The sequence below is a fragment of the Rattus norvegicus genome, chromosome 7, assembly GCF_036323735.1.
Source record: "Rattus norvegicus strain BN/NHsdMcwi chromosome 7, GRCr8, whole genome shotgun sequence".
In the NCBI taxonomy this organism is placed as follows: Eukaryota; Metazoa; Chordata; class Mammalia; order Rodentia; family Muridae; genus Rattus; species Rattus norvegicus.
Genome location: NC_086025.1, coordinates 14,351,595 through 14,379,392, shown reverse-complemented (window position 1 = coordinate 14,379,392; position 27,798 = coordinate 14,351,595). Strand labels below are relative to the sequence as shown.

Here is a 27,798-nt window from a genome sequence, read left to right as displayed (position 1 = left end):
TATTTGTGAATTTTAAATGCTATAGGAAGGACGTGCACTGGTGAAGCACAAAGGTGAATTGTAAAGAACCTCCATAATTACCACCCTAAATTAATAATTGCCACCACGCCTCTCTTCATGGAGCACTAGAAATGCAAAAATAGACTCAAAGAAAGGTAGAAAGCTAGGGATATTGTGAATCTTCTTTTGATGCTCTGTAATCTTAAGTGTCCTATCTATAAACATTTACAGAGCAGAAAGGGGACAGAAGTCATTGTAGCATGTCTGTACTTTAATTTGGTCCTCAATTAGGTTAGAGAAAGTGAAGCAAGAATATGACGGGATAATGATCATTAAAGCCATGGTGAAGCTGCCACTCATATGCAAATTTATACTTCTGAGTGAATTTTGTTCTCTTAACAGAATACTGGCTGACACTTGCCTCGCTATTTCCATCAACTGACTTTCCTCAGCTACAGGGCCTTTGACCCGATTTCTCTGTAGAGTTGGATTTGAATTGGAGAGCACACATCTATGACCCCTTTTCCCCCTCGCAGCATTTGTTCTAATAACATGGAAGGTTGCTACCTTAGCCTGAAAACGAAGTGAGGATCTTTGAGCTCAGGAGATATAAAAGCCTTTGGACATTTAAATGCTACTGGAAGAGTGGCATGGTGGCCAATACTAATCTAGGATGGTCTTTGCAGATGTTCCTTTGTGTTGACCTTTTGTGCTCCACCAGTGCAAGCTCATCCTCCAGCGTCAGCTTGCTTCATCTGCATCATGAGATGACTCCCATCTAATGCATCATTTCCCAGAAGTGCTAGCTAGCTCCTCAGTTGAGTGTTCAGACTGGATGTTATCATCCTAGGATTGTTTAATTAGGGTATTACTTATAACATTACCAAAATTAAAATTAATGTACAATAACTCAAATAATTTTATTGGGAGTATCAATATTATTAGGAAGTTTGTTAAAGATTCACTCAATTAGGGAGGTTGTGACCTATTAGTGCTATAAAGGCTGACCTTTTCTGTTTCACTATGAATTCACATAGAGTATAGTAAGAATTTTCCATCTCCCCCACTCTACATACATATAATTTGAGAAATTTAGTTTTCCCAGAGGAAACTAAACAAGTGAATGAGTGCAATATTTTATGGATAATGTATACAAAATTGGTAGATGTGATACTTCTACATATCACTAAAGGAATCAGTGAGAATGATTCTAAAACTTGATCCAGCTCTGTAATGAATTGTTTGGTAGGTATATACCAAATTTACATTTGACAGAATTCCTGAAATATTTTTTCAGAAATATGATTTCTCCCTGATTTTTTGGATAGAATTTCTATCTGTTCTCATTAAAATGATGTAGGTTTTGGATACAAAGATGCATCCAAGCATCACTGCACTGGATGCCAAAATGGAGAAGATTTTAACAGCAACCATGACTCTGCTTTGGTGCTATGGTAGACAGGGAGGAAGGTGACCCAGACACTGCAGAACACTAGCATGCTTAAGGTCAAGAACTTGGCTTCATTGAATGTGACAGACAGATTCTTTGCCATGAAAGCCATAGTGAAGCTTCCAAGGGCCAGGCAGACCAAGTATCCCAGGACAAAGTAGAAAGCCATAATGGGGGTCTTGTTGCACACTATGATGATGTGGCCATGCTCAGAATATTCATCAATATCAATATAAGGAGGAGAAACTGCTAGTCTAATTGCACACAGAATACATTGCAATAGGGAACTCATGGGAATAATGTAGTTGGGTGCACCCAATACCAGGAAGTTTCTCAACCTTCTTCCTGGGTCTGTGACTTTGAAAGCCAGAAAAACAGTAATTGTTTTGGCCAGAACTGTGGAAACAGCCACGGTGAATACAATTCCAAATGTGATTTGCTGTAAGAAACAGGTAACTTTGTTAGCATGGCTAATGAAGAAAAAAGAACACAGACAACAGAACATGAGTGACATGATTAATAGCTGAAGCAGCTGAGGATTCTGTTATTGGCCTTCACAATAGGCGTGTCACGATACTTCACAAAGACCCAAAGTACCACAGCTGTGAATGCAGACAAACAGAAGGCTATTAAAGCAAGAGCCATCCCCAATTGTTCTTCATAGCTTACAAAGGTCACACCTTTCTGATGCATTTGTGTTTTTTCTGTGTTGGCATTCTGGTACTCTGGATAATTCACACATTAGTCCATATCTGATGTCCAAAGAAAAGTTTAATTAGTGCTGCTTTAGAAAATTATTGACAAGGTATTTCAAGCAAGAGTTTTGACAGAAGCATTGCAATGCTGCTTTTGATGCTGAAAATATAATTTCAAGGACATTGCAGCATAGCTTTATATTCAGTTCATAATGTTCATAAAGATGTCAGGGAATATATAACCAAGAAATTATTTCTTTACCTATTTAAGTTTGTTGATTATATCATTTTTAATATTATCAGGAAGCAAAGATTTCCAAAACCATGTTTTCGTTCTATGTCGATATCAAGTTGATTATTGAACTGAGAGAAGATACCTTCATAAACAACAATGTTGTTTGGGTATATTTTATAAATTAAAAATCCTATATTCACTGTTTCCTGAGCTAATTAACTGTTTTAATTAATTCATTCCCTGTGACTTTTTTCAAACAATATCTGTAATGGGTTCTTGAGAATTCACTACTTCAAAATCATTGACATAGAAAAAACACTAAATTGAACAGATAGTTTGGGTATATGTGTACACATTTATTTTTATGTTTTCATGTAAAAGTAAAATATGCATTATTGAATTTAGGTGATTCTGCTCATAAAACGTAAGAAGAAGGTGGAAAATCAGAGGAGATATAATATTAATGTTTAAAAAGTAGAAAGTAGTAAAGAAATAACTCTCAGATGTATCTTCATCTGCCAATAAGTAAACAAAATTTCTATTTATTTTTCCTGAGATGCACAAATATTAGTACTGAAGGAAAAATATAAATCTCTGGGGATACTTCGTACTAAGTAGTCCTTCACCTTGATGCCTTCTTATTTGGAACACTGAGCACTTTCATCCTGGCCTCATCTACATTCCTAAGTGTCTTGGTGTATGTGAAAGAAATGTGTATTGAAAAAAACTGACAGTATAACAGAAGAATCCTTAAGCAAGACTGGTAAGCTAGATGGTTTATCTTAAGCAATAGGATCCCATTCCTATGTTGTAATCCCCATCATGTCTACAATTGAGCTGTGATTGTAATTGAAAATAATTTTTATGTTATTTCAGAGGATGTTGATGTGCTTCTTTGGTTTTCAGAATTCTTATCCAAAAAAAAATGCATTTGCAGAGAGCTATTATTTGATAAATTGCCTAAGAAGTTGATTTATCTAATATTTTGCTCTAGCACAGAACTTGAGTTCAGATCCTAGCACCCATGTAAGTTGTCTCATGAGTGCACATAATTATAATTACAGGGGCATTATTTCTTCTCATGTGTACCAGTAAATGCATTACCCATCCCACACACATAACATTTAATATAATGGAATGTTTTATGGACTTTTGTGGAATTCATTGATATAACTATTAATTCTATTTTGTTTTTAGAGCGAACACAATTACAGTATACTTATAAAAAGTATTTCTGAGCAAAATCTAATGTAATGCATGACTTCAAAAGACAATTTCTGAGTAGATTTCTTGGTTGTACTTCACGCATTATGGAAATAAACTCAGACTGTAAGCTTTAGCAACAAATGATTTTACTGGTGAACCAATTCACAGGCAGGATCTGTCTTTTAAGAATTTTAATTTATTATATAAATTGAAAAACAAAAATAATTGAAAAGCTAACTGTTTTTTGAGGTTGGGGATTTAGCTCAGAGGTAGACGCTTGCCTAGGAAGCACAAGGCCCTGGGTTTGGTCCCCAGCTCCAAAATAAAAAAAAGAAAAATGGAAAAAAAAAGAAAAGCTAACTTTTTGCAGTTTGCCAACCCTAGCTAATTATTTTAATAATGGGTATGGTTTGTAATATGCTGAATATGAGTCTCATCATATATTCTATACCATGGGTTAACTCTTATCCTCTACTTTCTGGATTTATATCACATCTAGCTTTGAACACGGTCCTCGGCATTTTACATACTTAGCAGTTTCTCATAAATTTTCAAATATATTTGTCTTCTATATTAATCTTACAGAGAACATTGATTTTGTACCTAGCAGTCTCATAATGTAGTCCAGTATATTTTATATTACATTCAGTTCTTCATGGGCTCCTATATGTACATCGTATGCATAATCATATGTAGAATGGATATAGTGATGAAATATGAATAATTTAATTCCTATAAAAATTGTGACTAAAATCTAGTGTGCACATTGTTTTACAATAGATTAATTATTGTGAAAAATCTTGTGGAAAATTCTCTCTTATTGCAGTTTTATTTCCAAAAGTATTTTTTGTGAAGATGTAATCTGCAATGAATTTTCAATGAGTCAGTATGTGGGTGAAGGCACAAGGTGTTTGTATTTGTTTGTTTTTTTGTTTTTGGCACAGTTTGGTTAATTATTTTTATATCTACAACTAAATTAGAAAGTGATATAGAAATTAGAAAAATTATATATTTTGTATTGGCATTTGCTTTTGTAATCCCTGTGGTGCAGAGGTGCAGAATACGAATATATATATATATATATATATATATATATATATATATATATATATACAGAATTTATCAGAGAAGCTCTTTAGGAATTTCATTCTCAGAGAAGGGGTTTCAAACAAAACAGCAGACTACCATTCCCTTCTTCCAGAATTTTCTATATCCAGGATGACAATCTGGACTTCACACAGAGGATGGCATCTGAGAAAAAATAGACAATACTAATGAGTTTTAGCTATTTCTTTTATGTTTTATATAATTATATTAAGATTTCAATGAGCTTGTTTTATTTATGCCTACTGATTGAAATTTCACACTGTCCATTTTTGATGACCAGTTATGAATATTAGAAATACATCGAAGAAATTATGGATAAATTCTGAATGTCTAGTAATTCAGAAACAAAGAGCTGATGGTGAGCTGTGTGTAAAAACTGGAGATTGCAACCTGATGTTTTTTAGTTAATTATTTTCAATTTTGCATTAAGTACTGTGAACAAACAGAGCGAAATTTAATTGTGATATTTTCTCAGCCAACGCTAGCCTGTCCCATCTCACTGTGGGCTGTATAGCCAGTAAATAGTGTTCTTTTGAGATCTATGTATTAGTTCTAGTCTCCAGATAGCCACACTTGTCTTTCTCGGACTATAAGCTGTACATCAAATCACCCCTTCCTCCCACATTCCTTACAATCAAAGATAATTAATGCAACAGAGAAGCAAGTTAGCATTTGAAGACATTTAAAAGAAGAACTGTATGTTTTTAAATCATTGATAACAAATATAACCATGAATGAATGTAAAACATGAGATATTATATATAAAGAGTAGAACATGCACTAATTTAATTCCAATAAAAATTGTGACTAAAATCTAATTTACATGTTGTTTTACAATAGATTATTGGGAAAAATCTTGTGATTTATTGCTCTTATTGCAGTTTTATTTCCAAAAGTATTTTTGTGATGATGTAATCTGCCGTGAATTTTCAATGAGTCAATACGTGGGTCAAGGCACAAAGTCTTTGTGTGTTTTTGTTTGTTTCTTTATTTTTGGCACAGTTCTGTTAATTATTTTTATATCTACAACTAAATTAGAAAATTATATAGAAATTGGAAAAATTATGTATTTTATATTTACAGTTGCTTTTTAGTTGATTTCATAATCCCAGTGGGGCAGAATAGGAATATATATTTGCAGGATTTATCCGAGAAGCCAACACTCACTTGTCTCATTAGAAATTTCATATGTGTTTTATTATGGGTGGAAATGATAAAGTGATGTGCAGTGACCTTAAATATGGAGTGTTTCATTAAGTCAAAATGATCCACAGTGCCTGCAAATACTGGAAAAGGGTGGACAAAACTAGATTGTCTAATGTTAATTGAAGATTTGAAGAATACTTTCTATGATTTTCATATTGTTGAAAAGGGGTTTTACCATTAAGTAAACCTAGATTAATACTCGCAATAAAGGTCGGAATACATTTTTTTCTTTTTCCCCCATCATTTTTTTTAAATTTATGTTAACACTTTGTAATGTTTAAAAGACTATTTTGAATTGGAGCACAGAAAAGTGCATACTTTTGTGTTTCATGTTAATTTAGTTTAAGATAGTTTCTCCACATCACACATGGCAGGTTTGGACTAACAGTATAGGGCAGATTGGCAGGAAACTGATTTTCAGACCACTGTCTCTAAAGTACTTGGATAAAAACATGAACCAACAAAACTACTTGTCATTATTTCTGATTTTCATGGATAATAGTTTTCTCTGTTTATATTATAATATTGTCAATATGTTTTTGAAAGAAAATGTCATCAATATGTGTTCCTTCTGTTCTATAACTTGTTTTAATTCTTTAGCTCTGAATGAATTTTTGGCTTCGTTAACAGACATTTCTGGATGTTTATGTAAAATAATGTCATTCTATATTGTGTGCTGTATTACACTCAAGGAATCTGCATATGTGGAACCAAGTTTGCATCTCGATATAATTCTTGTTCGTAGAGACTGATCTTTCTCTTGAATGTCATGTTTTTTATGGGTGTTTTTGTCAAGAATTATACCATACATATCTGTCAGAATCCATAATAGGATAAGCTAATAATTAGCAGGTGATCATCCTGAGATTGCCAGTCTCGGATTATTATACAATCTGCAACTGGTTCACCATTATTAAGCAAGGGCATAAGGGATTCATTTTAGGAACGATTCCTTCTACTAAAGTATTTTTCCTGATGTTATTATTATACACATATAACAATCATTACATAAAAGCACACCCCTTTGGAGCAGATCTCTGCAGATCTGTGAAGATGTACTGTCTCATAGTTATGGTATATAGACAAATAGAGTACTTCTTAACTCTTAATGATGATCCTATAAGAATTCCTAAAATTATATCAGTGATTATTAAGCTCTTCTATAGTGAGACTGCTATTAAGTCTTTTTCTGATAGTCAAAAAGGCAGTGAGAACTCTGCCAGTCACCCAAGTATCACAAGTTAATTGCTCTTAGATAGTAACCAGGCTTTCTCCTACTCAGAGCACACTTTAAGAGGTTGTAAAATAATTAACCAAAGGTCCTAAAAAGGGAACTAGCGATTTATTATAGGTTCTAGAGCAGAGGATAAATTATTGACTGGGTTTATCTATACAAAACTTCACTAATAACTTAGTTATGGTTTTAAACATTCAGAGAACTTGTGGAACTATGACAGGTGATGGATGCTTAGCCAGATAATTACTCCTAATGGATGTACATGTAAACATTCTGTGTTATAAACTTCTATTTTAATTTATGATTTGATTTTTTTATGAACTTGCAATGAACTTTGTAACATGTTCTGAAAGATGTTTAAGTCCTGAGGACAAAGAGAAGAGTGCGGACTGTGATGGAGAGGACTGACCTGGATAGGGACTGAACTGAACTGACCTGGAGAGGACTGAGCTGGACAGGGACTGAGGTGAAGATGACTGAGCTGGAGAGGACTGAGCGATTGAGAACTGGGCTAAGAAGAAGTGTGCTAAGGAGAACTGAGCTGAATTGAGCTAAGGAGAATTGAGTTAAGGAGACCTGAACTAAAAAGAGCTGAGCTGAGAAGAAAGGCAGTGTAATAACATAGAGACTATAGGTAACATAAGAGAGGAATGTGTGGAATGCAGATGGAAAGAGGAAAAATGAAGAAGCAGCAGTGAACAGAAGGATCAGGCAGGCTTCTCCTTATCATGGAGCAGAACAGGCCCTTTGTTAATACAATCAGATTTAGTCTTTCCAAAAGGAACAAGCCTTTATTCTTACAAACTTGGGTTTAATTCATTTAGCATTAAATGGGTAGAAACTTTTGCTTTCTCGCTGCAATAAAATTGGAGCTCATTGTTCATCCAGAATGAGTGAGTTCTTTCTGTACTGGTACTTAGTCTTGTGCTCTACATGCATATGTACGTATGGATGTGCGTGTAAGTATATAATCGTGAGAATGTATGCATGTGTTTATGTAAGAATGTAATTGTGAGAATGCATGTAAGTTAGACCCAACTAACATGTGGAAATGTATAAATTCACATTCATAAATCTGTATATGAACTTATATAAGTTTATGCACATTTGCCTATGTAAAAGTTTTTCCCTCTGCAAGTGTTATTCACTTCTCTTGGTTCAATGAGAGTTTATTGCTCCAAAATTCTCTCTAGCCTGACAAGCAAGAGGTAAAGGGAAAAAAGGGAAAAAGATCTAGCAATTAATCCTCCTCCTTATCTCCTGTTGTTTTAGAATGAGGTGAGAAATGCCAGAGACTGCAGTTTCTGGCCTCAGAGGAACATAGTAGGCAGGTCAGTTACAGTAGCAGAGCATAGTGACCTAGACATAGATAAGTAAATCAGCTACAGGAACATAGTAACTTAGACTTAGATAAGTAAACTTATTATTATACAGCAACCCTAAATATCTCGTAAGACAGTCTTACCACCATATCTAGTAAGACAAAGTCTTACCCTCCACCAACCCTCTTCCCCTTACCTTGCTTCAAGAAGAATGAATGAGAAAGAAGACTAAATCTGGGAGTGGTGCTAAGATTTTATTATCTAATTTCCTTTTTCACTCTTATAACACATTTTAATGTTTTCCTCTAATTTTATGAAGAAAAGTTCTCTTGTATGTTAACGGGTGTCCATACCTTCTGAAGGCATCATAGAATATATTAGAATATAAAAAAATCCTTCTTGTCATTAATTACATTAGATAATACTACCAAAAATATTCAGCTATTGTTGAATACTATTTTTTACTTTTGTCTGGTTGCTATTATTGCCATACTTGATGTGTTTTAACAGCCATTTCCTTGTCTGTTGTACTTGTGTTGTCTATACAGTCCTTTGAAATTTTGATCATCTTACTTTAAAGTGTGAAGGGGATTTTCTTTTTTCTTTTTTTTTTCAGGTCTTTTTTTTCTCCATCTTTATTAACTTGGGTATTTCTTATTTACCTTTCGATTGTTATTCCCTTTCCCGATTTCCAGGCCAACATCCCCCTAACCCTTCTCCCTCACCTTCTATGTGGGTGTTTCCTTCCCCATCCTCCCCCCATTACCACCATCCCCCAACAATCACGTTCATTGGGGGTTCAGTTTTGGCAAGACCAAGGGCTTTCCCTTCCATTGGTGCTCTTACTAGGCTATTCATTGCTTTCTATGAGGTTGGAGACCAGGGTCATTCCATATATAGTCTTTGGGTAGTGGCTTAGTCCCTGGAAGCTCTGGTTGGTTGGCATTGTTGTTCATATGGGGTCTTGAGCCCCTTCAAACTCTTTCAGTCCTTTCTCTGATTCATTCAACAGGGGTCCTGTTTTCAGTTCAGTGGTTTGCTGCTGACATTCGCCTATCTATTTGCTGTATTCTGGCTGTGTCTCTCAGGAGAGATGTACATCTGGTTCTTGTCAGCCTACACCTCTTTGCTTCATCCATCTTATCTAGTTTGGTGGCTGTATATGTATGGGCCACATGTGGGGCAGGCTCTGAATGGGTGTTCCTTCTGCCTCTGTTCTACACTTTGCCTCCCTATTCCCTCCCAAGTGTATTCTTGTTCCCCTTTTAAAGAAGGAGTGAAGCATTTTCACAATTAAAAAAAGGTGTTTCTGTGAATATGAATTTCTGTAATTGCATTCATTAGTGATCTTGGTACATATCCTATTATATGGGAAAACATTTTTGAATATAATGATAAATGTTAGCAATTATGAATCGTAATATTTCATAACTGTCACATTAGTCTCACTCATATAAATATGTGTTCCAGAGGTTTAAGGCAAGTAAGGAGAGTACTGTGTAATAGCAACAATCACATGAAGATAATATTGTTTAATGTAAAGGAAAGGATATCATAGAGTGGTGAAGAACAACTTTTTATTCGGTAAATTTCAGATAATGTTTGTGATATGAAAAAGGGGTATTTTATGCATGCATGAAATCTTTAGGGAATTAGTAAAAACATGTTAAAAATGAAATAAGAAACATAATACAGGAGCCGCGAAATTGGTTCTGAATATGACAAAAGTTTTCATTTCAGTATGTTGCAGTGTCTACTACTATGCAATATAAATCAATAAGTGAGAACACATACACCTTTCTACTTCCTGTGGCCAATTCAATCATGTCTCCATATAAGTGAAATTGTCCACCATGGGGAAAATATGGGCTGAACTGCCCTATCTTCACCTTAATCCTAAGGCTTTGTGAGAATTTCTGAATGTGAACAATGCCATAGTCTTCTTGCGCTCTTACTCTCTCTTTCATAATCACTCTGTCCCCAAAAGAATTAGTAAAGTGACTCTTTTTCAGAAATTGGTGGAGCTAAAGATAAGCATTGCACAACAATATATATATATATATACATATATATTACATATATAGATTATCTGTTCAAGTCATAAAATTTATTATAATTTTATAGTAAAGGCAACATAATTTAAAGAATGAAAGAGAGAAATCTCAACAAAAGCAATTTGAAAAATAATTACCAGGTTTATATGAACGTTCTTGATCCACTTGCACTTGAGCTTTGTACATGGTGATGAGAATAGATCAATTTCCATTCTTTTACATGCTGACCTCCAGTTGAGCCAGAACCATTTGTTGAAAATGTCTCTTTCCCCACTAGATAGTTTTAGTTCCTTTGTCAAAGATCAAGAGATCATAGGAGTGTGGGTTCATTTCTGGGTCTTCAATTTTATTCCATTGATCTACCTGCCTGTCTCTGTACTAATACCATGTAGGTTTTACCACTATTTCTCTGTAACAGAACTGTAGGTAAGAGATGGTGTATCCCCCAGAAGTTCTTTAATTAATGAGAATAGTTTTCACTATCTGGATTCTTTGTTATTCCTAATAAATATGCAAATTTCTCTTTCTAACTCTGTGAAAATTTGACTTTGTATTTTGGTGGGTATTTCACTTTATCTGTATATTGCTTTCAGTAAGGTGTACACTTTTACTATATTAATTCCAACAATCCATGAGCATGAGAGATCTTTCCACCTTCTGAGATCTTCAATTTCTTTCTTCAAAGACTTGAATTTCTTATACAGATCTTTTACTCACTTTGTTTGAGTCATACCATGGTATTTCATATTAATTATGATTATTGTGAAAGGTGATTTCCTCCTAATTTCTTTCTCAAACTGTTTATTCTTTGAGTAGAGGAAGTCTCCTGATTTAACTGAGTTAATTTTATACCCAGTCAGTGTGCTAAAGTTGTTTATGAGCTGTAGAAATTTTGTAGGTCACTTAAGTATACTATCATATCATCTGCAAATAGTGATATTTTTACTTCTTCTTTTCCAGTTTGTATCCCTTTTGTCTTCTTTTTGTTGTATAGTTGCTCTGGCTAGGACTTCAAGTACTATATTGAATAGGTAGGGAGAGAGTGGGACAAGTGGATCAAGAATCTCCACATCAAACCTGATACACTGAAACAAATAGAAAAGAAATTGTGGAAGTACCTCAAAAACATGGACACAGGGCAAAAATTTTCTGAACAGAACACCGATGACTTACATTCTAAGATCAAGAATTAAAAATTGGGACCTCATGAAATTGCAAATCTTCTGTAGGGCAAAGGCACTGTCAATAGAACAAAACAGCAACCAACCTATTAGGAAAAGATCTTTACCAATGCTACATCCAATAGAGGGCTAATATCCAATATATACAATGAACTCAAGAAGTTAGACTCCAGAGACTCAAATAACTACTTTTAAAAATGGGCTACAGAGCTAAAAGCAAAAGAATTCCCAACTGAGGAATATCAAATATAAGCACCTAAAGAAATGTTCTACATCCTTAATAATCATGAAAATGCATAGCAAAACAACTCTGAGATTCCACCTCAGAGCAGTCAGAATGGAGAAGATCAAAAATTCAGGTGAAAGTAGATGTTATTATGCTAATGGATGAAACTTAAAAATTGTCATCATGGGTTAGGTAACCCAATCACAAAAGCACATACATTTTATGCACTCACTGATAATCCAATTTTAGCTCCAAAGCTCAGAATAGCCAAGATGCAATTCACAGGCAACCTGAAGCTCAAGAAGAAAGAAGAGCAAAGTGTGGATGCTTTAGACCTTCTTAGATGGGATAACAAAGACGCTTACAGGAGAAAATATGGTAACAAATTGTGTAACAGAGACTGAGGGAAAGGTCATGCAGAGACTGTCATATCTGGGGTTCTATCCCATACACAGCACCAAACACAGACAGCTTCGTGGATATCAAGAAGTACTTGTTGACAGGAACCTGCTATAGCTCTCTCTTGAGAGGCTCTGCAAGAGCCTTACAAATACAGAGACAGATGCTCACAGCCAACCATTGAACTAAGAATAGGATCCCCAATGGAGGAGTTAGAGAAAGGACTGAAGGAGCTAAAGAAGTTTGCAACCCCATAAGAACAAAAACAATATCAAGAAACTAGGATGCCCATATTGTCCAGGGTCCCAGTAACTAAACCACCATCCCAAGAGTACACAAGAATGGACCAGTGGCTCCAGCTACAAATGAAGCAGAGGATGGATTTGTCAGGCATCAATGAGAGGAGAGGCCTTTGTTCTTGTCATTCCTTAATTCCCCAGTATAGGGGAATGTCAGGACTGGGGGCTGGGAGGGAGGCGGTTGTTGGGTGAGAGTGCACCCTCATAGATTCTGGGGGAAGGTAGATGGAATAGCATGTTTCAGGAAGGAAAACTTGGAATGAGGATAACATTTAAAATGTAAATTAAAAAATGTTCAATAAAAGAAGAAAATAAAATACTTTTCAAAATGAAGTTATCATAATAGTCCAAGAATTTCAGTTCTCTCACACAAGGCTATCAAACATAAAGTGACAGATTTGCAAAACCAAACACAGATATGTAATACACATGCACACACACTCTCACACACACACACACACACACACACACTTTAACACATAGACAGGCTCACATCTTTTCCAAGTCACATATATAATACAGCTGTACACATATTTAAATACAAATATACATATATGTTAACACACATATGTAAATATTTGGGCACAAAAATAACATACATACCCACAGACATGAAATTACACAAAATACATACACTGGCGCGAGCGCACACACACACACACACACACACACACAGACAGGCAGACAGACAGATATAGATATAGTTATAGATATAGATATACAGAGACAGACTGACAGCAACACCAGAGTGAGGTATAAAATATAAGCAACAACCCAGAATGATATTGGCACACAGAGAAATTTATACTTGGGCATAGTGATAAAAAGTCAGGCAAAGGTCAAGGCAAGCACAAAGAAATTAGTAGATACCCACACAGTAAAGCAGATAGAAATATGTATAAGCACCTATAAACTCTCACAAAATTCATAAAATGGTACACAAGGACACGTACTCTGATAATCCCACAAAGAAACATACAAACGTATACACACACTTATAGAAAGAAACACAGAAAAAAATTGTTGCTCAGATCAACAATCATACAGAGAGATAAACATGTATGTACAAAGAAAAACAAATATAAACACAGATACACAGAAAGAGTAAAAAATACACATATATACAGTGAGAAAGATACATTCACAACTATAAGCATAACTTATAGATGGAACTGAATACTAACACTATCTCTTTTTTAATAAGAAAACTACCAAGGGCCAAATCAATGTGCAGATTCACTGGAGGACCCTAATGAAATCCATTCCTTATAATGATTTCCAAATAATTGCTGAAAATAAATAAAAATTCATCTCATCATAGAGAAAATTCTTAAAGAAATACTGCTTATATTGAATATGGGAAGTGGTATGCTGATGGATATTCCGATGTTCCATATGAAAGTAAAATTTTTAATTGATATACTGTGCCTTCTTTTTCCATTCACATTTTTAGCAGTCACTAGATTACTTTTTTCTTTAAACAATGTCCCGAAACCCATCTATTTTGGAAAATATCTCCTATTTCATTAAGTGTGTGCATCTGAGAGATTCAGAATGACTATGAAATTAAAGACACCAAACATCATTCATTAGAAGAAACTCTACAGATCCTTCCAGTCTCCCTCTGCACCCAGAGCTAAGGCTTTCCTACAGCCTCTGGGTCCAAAACCTGCCCAGAGAGAGCTGGTCTCCAAGGAGTGCTCTCACTCCTAAGCCCATAAGTGAATCCCCAGTTTTGTTCCAATAACTGTACAAAGAGAGATGCACCAGGACCGTACAGGGCACAAGAACCATGGAGGAGCCTGGGATGGATCCCTCTGGCCTTCAAGTCCTAGATAGCCAAATACATTATAAAGGCAAGATTCATATTTAAAAACACATCTCGTAATGATGATAGAAGGCTTTAAAAAGGACATAAATAACACCCTTAAAGAAATTCAGAGGAACACTAGTAAACAAGTGTAAGCCCTTAAAAATGAAACACAAAAATTCCTTAACGAGTTTCCAGAAAACACAACCAAAAAGGTGAAGGAATTGGACAAAACCATTCAGTATCTAAACATGGAAATATAAATAATAAAGAAATCACAAAGGGAGACAACCATGGAAATAGAAAACCTAGGAAAGAGATTTGGAGTCATAGACATGATCCACCAATGGAATACAAGGGATAGAAGAGAGAATATCAGGGGCAGAACATACTATAGAAAACATTGTCACAGAAGTCAAAGACACAAAAAGAACACAAAAAGCCCCTAACCCAGAAAATCCAGTAAATTATGAGAAGACCAAACCTTAGTATAATAGGTATAGAGGAGAGGAAAAGTTCCCAAGTTAAAGGGCCAGTAAATATCTTCAGCAAAAGTATAGAAGAAAACTTTCCTAACCTAAAGAAACAGATACCTACAGAACATGCAAGATGCCTACAGAACTCCAAATAGATTGGACTAGAAAAGAAAGTCCTCCCGTCACATAATAGTTAAATCACCAAATCCACAAAAAAGACAGATTATTAAAAGCACTAAGGGAAAATGGTCAAGTAACATGTAAAAGGCAGACCTATAAGAATTATATCAGACTTCTCAACTGAGAGACGAAAGCTAGAAGATCCTGGGCAAAGGCCATACAGACTGTCCAAGAACAGACATGCCAACCCAGGATACTTTACTCAGCAAAAAATCTCAGTTAACCAAGATGGAGAAACCAAGCTACTCCATAACAAAACCAAATTTACACAGTATCATTCCACAAATTCAACCATACAAAGAAAATAGATTGAAAATTCAAACCCAAGTTGGGAAACTATACCCTGAGAAAAGCAAGAAAGCAATCTTCTTTTGATAGGCCCAAAAGGAGATAGCCACACAAACATAATTCCACCTGTAACAACAAAAATAACTGGAAAAAACAATCATTGCTCCCCAATATCTCTTAACATCAATATACTCAATTCCCCCAAAAAAGACATAGACTATAAGAGTGGATACATAAACATGACTCAGCATTTTGCTCCATACACTAAACACACCCCAGTCACAAAGACAGGGTGAAAGTCTGGAAAAATATTTCCAAGCAAATGTTCCCAAGAAATGTTCCCAAGTTGGAGTAACCATTCTAATATTGAATATCAATTTTCAAGCAAAAGTTAACAAAAAAGTTAATTCAGGACATGTTATATGCATCAAAGGAAAAATCTACGAAAATGAACTCTCAATTCTGAACATCTATGCTCCAAATGCAAGGCACCAAAATAATTAAAGAAATTTACTAAAGTTCAAATCATACATTGTATCACACACAGTAATAGTTGAAGACTTTAACACCTCACTCTCATCAATGGACAGATCCTGGAAACAGAAACTAAACAGAGACACATTCAAACTAACAGAAGTTATGAATCAAATGTAATAAACATACATTTAAAACATTTCATCCTAAAACAAAACAATACACCTTCTTTCCAGAATCACATGGAACCTTCTAAAAAACTAAGCATTAATCATTCAACAAACAGGTCTCAACAGATACAAGAAGATGGAGATATTCCCATGCATCCTATCAGATCACAATTGACTAAGGCTGGTCTTTGAAAATAACAAAAGCAACAGAAAACCCAGATATACATGGAAGTTGAAGAATACTCTACTCAATGATAACTTCATCAAAGAAGAAATAAAGAAAGAAAGTAAAGAATTTTGAGAATTTTATGAAAGTGAAGGAACCACATACCAAAACTTTTGGGACACAATGAAAACAGCGCTAAGAGGAAGTGAAAACAGTTGTAAGAGAAAAACTTATAGCTCTGAGTGCCAAAAAAAAAAAAAAACCCAAACAAACAACAACAACAACAACAACAACAAAAACAAAACCAAGCTGGAGTATGCATACACTGGAAAGTTGACAGCACATGTGAAAGCTCTAGAAGAAAAGTAAAAATACACTCAAGAGGAGTAGACAGAAGGAAATAATCAAACTCAGGGCTAAAATGAATCAAGTAGAAACAAAAAACAAACAAACAAACAAAAAACAAAAAGAACTATACAAAGAATCAAGAAAACCAGGAGTTAGTTATTTGAGAAAATCAACAAGATAATAATAATCATTTAGCCAGACTAATTAGCAAGCACAGAGACATTATCCAAATTAACAAAATCAGAAATGAAAAGCAAGACATAATAGAAATTGAAGAAATTAAAAAATCCTACTATAAAAGCCTATACTCAAAACTAGAAATTCTGGATGAGATGGACAATGTAGTGCAATGACAGCATGTTGGAAGACTGGGTAGGGGTGAGTGGGAGCATCTTCATAGAACTAGGGGGAGGGGCTTTGAAGTGGAGGAAAGGGTATAACATTTGAAAGGTAAATATATAAAATACCCAATAAAATAGAAAAAAAATCTCTACCTTCAGAGCTTATTGCTTGATTATCAATTTGTTGCAGATTCTTTTCATGGAGTGTATTGGCCATGGCATATACTGCATTGTATATGCTATGCCTATTATCATTAAAGGCTATGTCAAACTTCTGTTCCATTAGCCATTCCAATGAGGCATTGGATGCATCGCTCCTGAGTATTTTACAGTTAGATGCTGAGGTATCATAGTTAAATTAATTCCACTCTGGCATTAATAGATATAAATCTGTGCTTATGAGATGGGAACATGTCTGTACAAAAATTTTAAATCAAGAAATCTCACCATGGTTATATAGAAATGTGAGAGTCCCATAGAATGTTCCATGAGTTAAATCTTTCTTACTTGTTGGGAAATCCAACTCTGATTTGGTGACCCATATTCTCTGTATAACTGGACATTTCCACATCCCAAAGCTCAATTCAATAATACTGTGTGGTTCCCCATAAATGATAATAATATTTGCGGTTGACATCACAAGTTGGTTGTAGTATATTTCAGTTTTTTTGATAGAGTGAAATCTCATTGATTGCCATCATATTTATAAAGGCAAAGCAAATTTCCTTGCTTTGGCTCCCTGTTTTCAACTCTGAGATAAATTGATTGTCTTCATTATTATCTGAAATGACAAAGCCAACTCAGTTCCAGTTGAAATAAAGTATGAAGGAGACTATTGCTAATGCTAGTGATGTGTCCTGTCCTTTGGGGTCATCTGATAGACATAGGGAAATTGTTCATTATCACTGAAGATGGAATGGAAAGGCCTACAGGTAAACAGAGAGCAGCATGAGGTGGAATGAACTTATAAAAACATATAATTGTATTTATCTACAAACAGTTGATTACCTATGACTTTTCCTCTCATCTCTGATTCAAATGAGCAAATGCAGAAGCCTGGTACATCCATTTCTAACAGGAATAGCAAGCATAGCTGTTTGACAAAGATATAGCAAAACATATTCACATGTAATAATAGCTTTCATTCTGTCATTCAGTTTTTGTCTTGATATCTGTGTTTTCAATGTTTGAAGACATTTTATTGTATTTATAATTTGGAAATATTCAGCTAATATTTTTAAAAGGCATTTATGCCTTAATCTAGAAATGTTTCTATTTAAAGGGGAAGTGTGATACGTAATACTCTTTTACCTTTTAGGAAAAAATATTCTTACCTTGCCCTACTTGAAGGTATTTCTTGTATACTAGAGGTTGTGACTCACATAAAAATGCTAGAGATCTCCTTTTCAGGATAAGCCTCGAAAATACTCTATGAATATCTGACTCTGTCCTCCTCAAGAAACAGATAATCAGAGCAAAGTAAATTAAAAAAATTAAACACAATTTGGCTGCCTAAAAGTTTTAGCAGCATATCATATTCAAAACCTCATCCTTCTAAATACTGAAACAATTTTGCTGCAAATGTTTCAGATGCAATCCACAGACCACATGAATCTCAAGAAGGATGATCAAAGTGAGGTTGCTTCACTACTTCTCAAATAGGGGGGAAGTATTCATAGGAGGGAGTATGGAGGCAAAGTTTGGAGCAGAGACTGAAGGATCAATCATTCAGAGCCTGCATATATATATATATATATATATATATATATATATATATATATATATATATACTAGATTAAATTGATAAAGCTAAGAAGTACATGCTCAGAGGAACCAGATATAGATGTCTCCTTAGAGACACGGCCAGAGCATGTCAAATATTGAGGTGAATGCTAGCAGCAAACCATTGAACTGAGAATGAGACCACCATTGGAGGAATTATAGAAAGGATTGAAAGAGCTGAAGGGGCTTGCACCCCCATAAGAACAAAAAATCTCAATTGACCATTTGACCAAAGCACCCAGGAACTATATCAGTACCCAAAGACTATACATGGACTGACCAATGGCTCTTGATGCACATGTAGCAGAGGATGGCATTATTGGGCACCAAAGGAAGGAGAAGCCCTTGTTCCAACCAGGATTGGACTCCCCCAGTATAAGGGAAGGTCTGGGCCTTGGTGGGAAGGGGGAGTTTATAGGGAAGGGAACACACTTATAGAAAAAGGAGAGGGAAAGGGGATATGGGGCTTATGGAATGGAAACCGGAATAACATTTGAAATGTGAATACAAATATCCAATAAAAACTGTATTACAGAAATGAAAAAAACAAAAACAAAAACAAAAACAAAAAACCTCATCCTACTAAATTCCCAAGCAATTTTTGGGAAACTATATCAGATTTCAGTGGAATTTCTTGAGGCAAATATACAAAAACAAAATTAGATTGAATGCAGTTATCCCTAACATACAAAGTGTCTTATAGTGATGGAAGGCTAATCATGTGGAAAGATATGAAATAATGAGGTATCAGAATACCATAACCCCTCTTTCTTACAAAAGTTCACCTATGAAGGTCCACTCTTGTATCTTATGAGGAAGAAACAAAAGAAAAACAAGATAAAACATAGCAATAAATTCCACAAAGTTATGACTTAATCACTATATTATTAAAGAAAATATTTATAATAGCTATAGCAGTATATTGATGAAATCTTTGACTGAGGTTCTAATGACAATTGGTACTCTGATCTTTAATGGTTGTTCAAATACTTGCTGGTAGTAAATTAGCTAACTCCAGAGACTGGGTTGGATATTTTCATCCTGTCTAGTGTCACTGAAATATCATGAGCTGCCAATCTAAAAATGGTTTGTCATCATATATTTACAAAAATAAATACTTCAGATAATTAAAAGTTAGGTTATACAGAAAATGTTTTTAAAATATAATTATATTCCATCACAGTTTATCACTGATAAGTAAACTAATAATTCAACCAGGATAGTAAATAATAAATCTGCTATTTGAAATTTTAAGAATGATAATCTAAACTTTTGACCAAGTTGAGAATAATTCATATCTGGGGACAGACATAATATTTTCTAAATTTTGGAACAACATGAATCAATCCCTTCTTACTGAGACTTATATAAATAAAGAAACACTGTCACTGCCAGTCAGTCAAGGTTGCAAATTTCAGTCCTGTAATGAAGAGTCTCTTCATTACAGATATAATTAGGGAAAGTCACATAAAATATTTCATTAAATAAATGGAATGGAATTTTTCCGTTACAACAGCCCAAAGTATGTTTTATAATCAAAGACATATTTGGTAAAAGATCCAGATTCTTGTTGATTTCATCCATTGAAAAGGCTAATGCAAATGCATATTTGTGGATTTTAGTTGTTTTTCTGTAAAAGAGTAAGTACAGTATTAATTATGGTCAGATATCTATACATGATCAATTGTACTGAATAGAAGCACAATTCTGGACTGGAAGTTTCTGCCTCTGACCTCTAAAGAAAGAAACAACTGGCTTTTGCTCTGAGATTGAGTTGACATGATAACCTAAAAAATACCAAATAGTATAAAAGTTCATGTCAGTGTGTCTCCTATAAATAAGATATAGTCTTGACCTCTTTTACAGAGAGGATTTCCATCTCTGTTTTTGAGCACTTGATCAGAAGGTAAAAAGAAAGTCACATATATAGACAAAACAGTAATTCTCATCATGTATTGATTTTGAAATTGTTAATCATTATATAAAATACATGTGATATGAGAGCCAGTGAGTTCGTGATACTATCTTCTGAAGTTAACTGAATTGGTTAAAGAAGTGAAAACATGATTTATCATGCACTGATAGTCTTTCTGCAACAACATTTGCTTCCTGTATTTACAATCACTTATAATTAGTAGCCAATATTCTTTTTTTTATTAACTTGAGTATTTCTTATATACATTTCGAGTGTTATTCCCTTTCCTGGTTTCCGGGCAAACATCCCCCTAATCCCTCCCCCTTCCCTTCTTTATGGGTGTTCCCCTCCCTATCCTCCCCCCATTGCCGCCCTCCCACCAACAATCTAGTTCACTGGGGGTTCAGTCTTAGCAGGACCCAGGGCTTCCCCTTCCACTGGTGCTTTTACTAGGATATTCATTGCTACCATATTCTTAACATGTTCCATCATATCTACCCACAACTTGTTAATTTTTCTCTTTCAATCATATGCTGTAAGAAAATCTATTTCATTAAATATATAAATTCAAATATCAAACATGCATTTGGTAAATCATACATGTCTACACATATATTTGTATTTATTCAAGCAAGGATTATTTAGGCTATAAGAGGGAAGTATATCTGAGTATTGTATAAGAAACTTTGATGCAGATGCAGAGGTATACACTTGTGCTAGGTACTTAATGCAGAAATTAAGGGCTTGCTCCAAAACCCAGGTATCATTCACCTACTTTCTTTTTACAAAGGAATGTGACTTATTCATCTTTATAACTTAATTTTGAGGCAATTTCTTAGATAACCTTTCCAGTTACAATAAAATAATTCTAGCATCCAACTGAGAACAAGGAAAATAAATAAATTGCAGTGATATTTGCATTTGCCAATATTATATTTTTATAATATAATAGACATTTTGGTGTAATATGTTCCTTTTATTTGTAATAGCCATGCATCCTATTAGACCAAATGGGCTAAAGCTGGTCTTCAAAAACAATAAGGGAAGAATGCTCACATATACATGGAAATTTAACAATGCTCTACTCAATGATTACTTGGTCAAAGACGAAATAAAGGAAGAAATTAAAGACTTCTTAGAATTTAATGAAAATGAAGGTACAACATACACAAACTTATGGGCCGCAATGAAAGTCGTGCTAAGAGGAAAACACATAGCTCTGAGTGCCTGCAGAAAGAAACAGGAGAGAGCATATATCAGCAGCTTGACAGCACACCTAAAAGCTCTAGAACAAAAAGAAGCAAATACACCCAGGAGGAGTAGAAGGCAGGAAATAATCAAACTCAGAGCTGAAATCAAACAAGTAGAAACAAAAAGGACCACACAAAGAATCAACAGAACCAAAAGTTGGTTCTTTGAGAAAGTCAACAATATAGATAAACCATTAGCCAGATGAATGAGAGGACACAGTCTGTCCAAATTAACAAAATCATACATGAAAAGGGAGACATAACTACAGAATCAGAGGATATTCAAAAAATCATCAGATCTTACTACAAAAGCCTATATTCAAAAAAACTTGAAAATCTGCAGGAAATGGACAATTTCCTAGACAGATACCAGGTACCGAAGTTAAATCAGGAACAGATGAACCAGTTAAACAATCCCATAACTCCTAAAGAAATAGAAGCAGTCATTAAAGGTCTCCCAACCAAAAAGAGCCCAGGTCCAGATGGGTTCAGTGCAGAATTCTATGAGACCTTCATAGACGACCTCCTACCAACACTATCCAAACTCTTCCACGAAATTGAAACAGATGGAGTGCTACCGAATTCCTTCTGCAAAGACAAAATTACTCCTATACCTAGACAACAAAAAAGACCCAACAGGGGGCTGAGGATTTAGCTCAGTGGTAGAGCGCTTACCTAGGAAGCACAAGGCCCTGGGTTCGGTCCCCAGCTCCGAAAAAAAGAACCAAAAAAAAAAAAAAAAAAAGACCCAACAAAGAAAGAGAATTTCAGACCAATTTCTCTTATGAATATCGATGCAAAAATACTCAATAAAATTCTGGCAAACTGAATCCAAGAAGACATCAATCAATCATCCACCATGATCAAGTAGGATTCATCCCAGGAATGCAGAGATGGTTTAATATATGGAAAACCATCAACATAATCCATTATATAAACGAACTGAAAGATAAAAACCACATGATCATTTCATTAGATGCTGAGAAAGTATTTGACAAAATTGAACACCCCTTCATGATAAAAGTCATTGAAAGAATAGGAATTAAAGGCCCATACCTAATCATAGTAAAAGCCATATCCTGCAAACCAGTAGCTAACATTAAACTAAATGGAGAGAAACTTGAAGCGATCCTACTAAAATCAGGGACTAGACAAGGCTGCCCACTCTCTCTATACTTATTCAATATAGTTCTTGAAGTTTAAGCCAGAGCAATCAGACAACAAAAGGATATCAAAGTGATACAGATTGGAAAAAGAAGAAGTCAAAGTATCATTATTTGCAGATGATATGATAGTATATTTAAGTGATCCCAAAAGTTCCACCAGAGAACTACTAAACCCGAAAAATACCTTCAGCACAGTGGCTGGGTATAAAATTAACTCAAATAAATCAGTAGCCTTCCTCTACACAAAAGACAAAGAAGCCAAGAAAGAAATTAGGGAAATGACGCCCTTCATAATAGTCCCAAATAATATAAAATATCTCGGTGTCACTTTAAGCAACCAAGTGAGAGATCTGTATGATAAGAACTTCAAGCCTCTGAAGAAAGAAATTGAAGAAGATCTCAGAAGATGGAAAGATCTCCCATGCTCATGGAGTGGCAGGAATAATATAGTAAATATGGCCATTTTACCAAAAGCGATCTACAGATTCAATGCAATCCCCATCAAAATACCAATCCAATTCTTCAAAGAGTTAGACAGAACAATTTGCAAATTCATCTGGAATAACAAAAAACCCAGGATAGCTAAAAGTGTCCTCAACAATTAAAGGACTTCTGGAGGAATCACTATCCCTGAACTCAAGCAGTATTACAGAGCAATAGTGATAAAAACTGCATGGTATTGGTACAGAGACAGACAGATAGACCAGTGGAATAGAATTGAAGACACAGAAATGAACCCACACACCTATGGTCACTTGATTTTTGACAATGGAGCCAAAACCATGCAATGGAAAAAAGATAGCATTTTCAACAAATGGTGCTGGTTCAACTGGAGGTCAACATGTAGAAGAATGCAGATCAATCCATGCTTATCACCCTGGACAAAGCTTAAGTCCAATTGGATCAAGGACCTCCACATCAAACCAGATACACTCAAACTGATAGAAGAAAAAGTGGTGAAGCATCTCAAACACATGGACAGTGTAGAAAATTTCCTGAACCAAACACCAGTGCCTTATGCTCTAACATCAAGAATCGACAAATGGGATCTCATAAAACTGCAAAGCTTCTGTAAGGCAAAGGACACTGTGGTTAGGACAAAATGGTAACCAACAGATTGGGAAAGGTCTTTACCAATCCTACAACAGATAGAGGCCTTATATCCAAAATATACAAGGAACTCAAGAAGTTAGACTGCAGGGAGACAAATAACCCTATTAAAAATGGGGTTCAGAGCTAAACAAAGAATTCATAGCTGAGGATTGCCGAATGGCTGAGAAACACCTAAAGAAATGTTCAACATCTTTAGTCACAAGGGAAATGCAAATCAAACCATCTTTGAGATTTCACCTCACACCGGTGAGAATGGCTGAGATCCAAAACTCAGGTGACAGCAAATGCTGGAGAGGATGTGGAGAAAGAGGAACACTCCTCCATTGTTGGTGGGATTGCAGACTGGTACAACCATTCTGGAAATCAGTCTGGTGGTTCCTCAGAAAATTGGACATTGAACTATCTGAGCACTCAGCTATTCCTCTCTTGGGCATATACCCAAAAGATGCTCCAACATATATCAAAGACACGTGCTCCACTATGTTCATAGCCACCTTATTTATAAAAGCTAGAAGCTGGAAAGATCCCAGATGCCCTCCAATAGAGGAATGGCTACAGAAAATGTGGTACGTGTAAATGATGGAATATTACTCAGCTATCAAAAACAATGACTTTCTGAAATTCATAGGCAAATGGATGGAACTGGAAAGTATCATCCTGAGTGAGGTAACCCAATCACAGAAAAACACACATGGTATGCATTCATTGATAAGTGGCTATTAGCCCAAATGCTCAAATTACCCTAGAAGCACAGAACACATGAAACTCAAGAAGGATTACCAAAATGCAAATGCTTCACTCCTTCCTTAAAAGGGGAACAAGAATACCCTTTGGAGGGAATAGGGAGGCAAAGTTTATAACAGAGGCAGAAGGAACACCCATTCAGAGCCTCCCCCACATGTGGCCCATACATATACAGCCACCAAACTAGATAAGATGGATGAAGCCAAGAAGTGCAGGGTGACAGGAACCAGATGTAGATCTCTCCTGAGAGACACAGCCACAATACAGCAAATACATAGGCGAATGTCATCATTAAACCACTGAAATGAGAATGGGATTCTCGTTGAAGGAATCCAAGAAAGGACTGAAAGAGCTTGAAGGGGCTTGAGACGCCATATGAACAACAGTGCCAACCAACCAGAGCTTCCAGGGACTAAGTCACTATGCAAAGACTATACATGGACTGACCTTGGACTCCAATTACATATGTAGCAATAAATAGCCTAGTAAGGGCACCAGTGGAAGGGGAGGCCCTTGGTCCTTCCATGACTGAACCCCTAGTGAATGTGATTGTTGGCAGGATGGTGGTAATGGGGGGAGGGTGGGGAGGTGAAAACCCATAGAGAAGGGGAGGGAAATGGTTAGCGGGATCTTGGCCAGGAAACCGTGAAAGGGAATAACAATTGAAATGTAAATAAGAAATACTCAACTTAATAAAGATGAAAAAATAAATAAATGTTGGCCACAAGACAGTGGTAATGGATAATACCACATCATGTTTATGTTTATGTAAAGACTAATATTTCAAGGCTTATCCTTATCATTTAATATAATCTGAACAACAAACATAAACATACACCAATATTATTTACTCATTAAATTTGATGTAAGTAATATTATTAAATATTTGATGTAAGAATAATTTGATTTATAAATATCATAAAGGGGAAGAGATTAACAAACTTAGACATGAAAATAGTAGACAGGTTTCTAAAACAATGAAAAAAATCTATTAGAAAATTCCTGTATATCTGTTCTCAAATGTTCCAACTATCCCACACCAGTTTTGTAACCTATGCCAGTGACAAGCAGGCACAACTGTTATTGATAGACTCACTATTCCAAGGATGTACACCTATCATTTAATTCCGTGTCTTTCAAGTATGTTTTATTCTAAAGAGAGAGTACCCAACTGAACTTTATAAAAGACAAAAGCTAGTGATGATACATGAAAAGCATGATGCAAAAATCCACAGGTCTTTTGGGTTTTATCTTTTAAAACACGTGGATGTCTTGCCTGCTAATGACCTAAACAATCCTTGCTCATTACATACAAACATATACATTTAGACACTCGTATGAAATATGAATTTCTGGGTGTAAACATCTTGTCTTTCCAAACTTGATGAGGCATTAGAAGGCAAGAAGTGACCACATGCAATGAATTTGAGAGAGTAAGTTTGCATGAATGCAATTACAGCTGAGGCATAACCTTCCCCAATGACATTCAGTTGTCTCTCACAGTTCCCAACCTCAGCTGTTCTTCATGACCCCTTCATGCCTTCAAAACCAATACCACCTGGTTGACTCTTACACACTGCTAAGTCCAGTCACAGCATGAGGTAGAAACTTGGCTTTCTCTGGAACATACCCTCTTTGTGCTCTCAAAAGAACACTTCCAAGATTTCACATCAAGGATGCTGGTCCCTTCTTAATTACCAATAATTTCTTAGCTCCAGCTAACCAGCATCAATAGTCCCACTAACTCAAAGGTTCACTTTAGAAGTTCTGGTATTTTGTTAATCACAGCTGACTCTTAAGCCCCAGCTAACCAAAACCACTTAATATTAACAATCAAAACAACATGGCCCCGATGAGAATGTTTAATCTTCCCTCTTAAATGTCACAAACCAGGCTTCCATCTTCTGCACTGTTCTCAAAATTATCTTCCAGCCTTCAACAGAACAACCCACAAAGCTCTAAACTTCCCAATGGCTCTTCTAGCACAAAGTCCAAAAGTCCTTCTGTCCTTCCACAGTCCTCCCCAAAATATGGTCAGGTTGTCACAGGAATACCACACTATGCTGGTACCAATTTGTCTTAGACAGGGTTTCTATTCTTGCACAAACATTATGACCAAGAATTAAGTTGTAGGGGAAAGGGTTTATTCAGCATTCTTCCACATTGATGTTCATCACCAAAGGTATTCAGGACTGGAACTTAATCATGTCAGGAAGCAGGAACTGATGGAGAGGCCACAAAGTAATGGTACTTACAGTCTTGCTCAGCTTGCTCTCTTATAGAACCCAAGAGTACCAGCCCAGGGAGAGCATCACCCACAGTAGATCCTCCACTATTGATCACGAATTGAGAAAATGCCTTACATCTGGATCTCATGAAGGCATTTGCAACACTGAGGCTCCTGTTTTTTCTGAGATAACTCCAATTTGGGTCAGGTTGACTCACAAAACTAGCCAGTACAACACCTTTCATTTTAAGAATCAAGGGTCATCCTGGAAGGCAGTTCAGAAGGTATGTAAAATCAGATGTAATATATGACTCCAAGTAAGGATTTGTTCAAATGGAACAGGATATTTCCCCTCAATAATTCATTTTATCAATATGCATAAAACCTTTCCAAAATCAGTCTAGAAAAATCTGAGTGTACTGTAGTATGTCAGGACATTCCTCAAATATCTGAACATCTACCAGTCAAGATGTGAGATTTATGTCTCAACTCTTGTCATAATTCATTTCAGTTCACTAAGTAGCACAAGTGTTCTTCCTTCTTTGAAAACATGAAGTTTGGAGGAAATAGTGGTAGGGGATAAGAAGGAGATTGGAAATTTAATAATTTTAGGGTAATGAGTAAAACACATAGGCAAATATAAAATATTCTAAGAAATATGTAACTATTAAATGTTCTAAATGCTGTTTGTTAGAAATAGTCATTAAAATTTGGTACCAAAGAGACACCCT

The 27,798-nt window shown here is 35.4% G+C and overlaps 1 pseudogene; it reads right to left on the bottom strand.

The window, feature by feature from the left end:
* Positions 1–1,293: 1,293 nt before the first annotated feature.
* Positions 1,294–20,275, bottom strand: Vom2r-ps85 (vomeronasal 2 receptor, pseudogene 85; annotated as a pseudogene).
* Between the last annotated feature and the right edge of the window lie 7,523 nt (positions 20,276–27,798).